The following is a 3779-nucleotide window of genomic DNA, read 5'->3' as shown; positions in this document are numbered from 1 at the left end:
TAGTGGGTGATTCCTCTAGTGCCCCCCAGCAGGATGCCCTTCCACCACCGCCTGTCATTCAGCTGAGGATTTGGCCCGATGGCATGCAGGAGTGAGTACATACAATTTTTTAATCTTAAGTTTGTTAAGCTTAAGTTTATGTATTTATATGTGTTTGTTAATATTAGGTTTATTTCTCTGATAGGTATGCACTAAACAACAATTGCTTACACACAACAGATTTCTAAGGTCATTAAGTTAATATACAACCACCCGTGGCCAAGGTACACGATCATCCCGGCTGAGACCAGAGACCGGTCATTTCAGAAGTGGATGGTAAGAACCCAATAATGTTAAATTAATTAACTGTATTTGAATTGTATTTTATCCTGACTTACTAATATTGTTGAATCACTTTGTGCAGTTGAAATTCATATGAGATACGGAACATAATCTCATTATCAGGAAGATCTATGCCCACCGGACAACTAAAGAGTTTCAGCAGATGATGAACAACCTTCGTTAGGGGCGCGATAATGCATCCGCATCTTTAGTAGTTTTTAGTTGTTATTCCTTTAAATAGTGGTATTGATTTGTTGTTTTTTTTTTAGGAATGTCATGCTTTCAATCAATGCTCTTAGTATTTCTTTACTTATATTCAAGTTAGAGATTTTTCTTGCTTTAATTGAGATTTTTGGTGCTTTAATCAATGCTCTTTGGAGTTGTATTGTGTTTTGATAAGTATAGAAAATGAAACAAGGATCAAAAGAACAAAGGAGGAAGCCAAGGACACACTTTGGAAGGAAGGACATGCTTTGAAGGCTTAGGATACACTTTTTGAAAAACTCAAAATTTAAGCCTGAAAGCTTTGCCGTCCAATGTGGTGATAATGGCGTCCAACAGCAATCATGTGTACACATGGATCATGCGTATGCACACTTGTTGAAATAAGCAAAATCATGCGCTCAAATGACCCATGCGTATGCATAACCCCCGTTTAACATCCCATGCCAGTTTTGTGACGTCCTACGCTGAAGCAAAACATAGTATATTTTGGGCCATGAATTAAAGCAACGTTGCAGGCATCCCACATCCCTCAATTGGCGTGTCACGGTAAAGTAAACAGAGGCTAAATTGGGCTATTATTTGAGAAGCAAAGTATGTCATTCAACCTATTTTGCATGCTACTTAATGGCTCATCCTTAGCCCAACCTCCAGTGCTCAAATTCATCATTCATTCTTCAATTCTCCAAGGTTCAAAAGAGTGGATCAAGCCCAAGAAATCAATCTCAATTTAGTTTTGAATTTAATGTAATTTGAATTTCATTTGAATTTTAGATAGGTTATAAATAGAGGATGAAGGGGACACTTTCGGGGGCTTTCCCTCCATTCTTCTTCTCTCTATTTTTCACATTTTATAAGCCTTGTGTGACAAGTCTCTTTTCATTGAGGAAAGAGATCTATTGAATTTAATGGATCAAATGTAATTTACTCTTCACACTACAAGAAAATAAGCTTTCTGCCACGCTTTTAAAGCGTGCCGAAAAGTGCTAAAAGGCGTGCATATAGCTTTTTGCCACACTTTTTGAGCTATCGGCACGCTATTGAAAGGGTCACATCCGCTAGCGTGCCGATTGCTCTATCGCCACGCTTTTGTGGATCTATCGGCACGCTTTCTTTTTGGCCACGCTTTCAACTCTTGACACGCTTAAAAGCGTGGCTATAGGTGTTAATCTATCGGTACGCTTTAAAAACGTACCGAAAAGTTCACATATCGCCACGCTTTTCAAGCGTGACAAGAAAGTTGGTTTTGCCTACGCTTTGAAAGCGTGCCGATAGAGCACATATAGCCACGCTTTTAAAAGCATGGCTTTTCCACTAAAGCCTTTTGCCACGCTTTCAAAGCGTGGCCTATTCCTTTGTCAAATTAAAAAAAAGAAAAAAATTAGAATGCATAATAATAATTAAAAAATTACAATTATATAATAATAACTAAAAAGAGAAAATTAGAAGTCATAATTGATTTTTTATTGATTTACATGAATTATTTACATGCTATAATAATAATTTAAATTAAAACTATAATGCTCCCAAAGATATGAAGGATGGAAAACCAAAAACTGATATACAGCATAATTATGATTAACAAAAAGTTGATGTGGGAAGAACTCCTGCTACCATTTGCTTTAAAACTCCTCGTCTTCACTGGCCGCAGCTTCTTCCTTATCATATTTTTTCTAGAAGGGCAACTAAAAACTCCAGTACCTTTGCTCCCAGAATCCAAATGACCATTCATATTTACCATAAATTTGTGTCAGCAAAACACACAATCTTAATAAGTCATCATGTAACAAAATAAAACATAGGTTTTCATTACAATTTTCCAAGAAAATATGTATGTGCATCATTGAATTTTCTGACATTTTGCAAAAATATAATCATTTTGTGACACTGTAACATATGCATCAGTTATGGAAATTGATGTTCATAATCCATATCTCAATTTATTCTCTAGCTATGCTTTTACAGCCATGCACTCTACAGAGCTAAAGTCAACCCATAAACACTTCACTCCCAAAATAATCTAATGTGAAACGTCTAGAATTAACACCTAGTATTTCTCTAACAACCAAATTAATCCATAGAATTAAGAGCTATATAGTTATATATACTACAAAAAAGCCAATCACAACTGTTTCTCAATCAGATAAGAATTACTAAGATTAAATTTAATCACAAAATAGTAGTGTGAGTCACATATTAACACAATTACAATTCAGTATTAATAGTGTCTAATGAACAATTCAATTACTAGGTGGAGTAATAATTATTAAGATGGTACCTTTTGCTACCTAAATTTTCATAATATACCATTAGAAATCAATTCTGCCAGACCCCAAATCTCATCTGGTTCAAGCCACCATTAGCATTTATGAGGATATAGCCGTTGGTCTTTGCATCTAGCCCTGATGAAAAAGAAAGAAAAAGGAAGAGTGAGAAGAGAGAAATCACAGAATAACCCACTGCATAATACGAGATAGGAGGGTACTTGAGTCATACTCTTATGATTTCTTGGCAGTTCTATGCATTGTGTGAAATTGTCACTGTTGGGTTTAGACTAGATTCCTGACTCCTAAATGAAAATGCAAACTTTATAAATGAAAAATAATAGACATCTCTAAACACAACATATACTACAGAGGGGATTTAAGACTTACTTCGGCCATAGCAATCTTGCTACCAATTACTCCTGTGTCTACCATCTTTAGAGTTCATTCAGCATCACCTTCTCCATCCCTATAACCATAATCAATGGAGCTTTGGTCCATTATTAATCTAGAAACGGAGCCAGATAGTTCCTGATAAAAGGGTAAAATAAAGGAACATGTTCACAAAACATAGCAAACACCACACCATCCTCAGATGGATAAATAAAAATCAAGTTCAAAGAAAACTAATGCTCAAATATCTTTAAAAAAATATCAGATTCACACCAGATATTTTTTTCCTTAAAAAAAAGCAGTTCAGGAATCAACACAGATACTAAGAACTGAAATGGAAGAAAACCCAAATTATTAAAAAAAAGTGCAGAAAAGAAATTCAAACTATATACCTGATCTCTTCTATGTACTGAATAGGACTGATTTCTTAAGAAACAGATATTCAAATTCAGTAGGTGGAATTTTGCAGCTGCAAAAATTGGATTTTGGCTTTGATTTCTTGGACCCTTTTATGAAAATATTTCATGGAAGATAAAAAGGGAAATACTTGAGAAGTTGGTAATGGATGGCAGCTTATGG

Source organism: Arachis ipaensis, chromosome B07, assembly GCF_000816755.2.
Source record: "Arachis ipaensis cultivar K30076 chromosome B07, Araip1.1, whole genome shotgun sequence".
Lineage (NCBI taxonomy): Eukaryota > Viridiplantae > Streptophyta > Magnoliopsida > Fabales > Fabaceae > Arachis > Arachis ipaensis.
Note: the sequence above shows the minus strand (reverse complement) of the source record.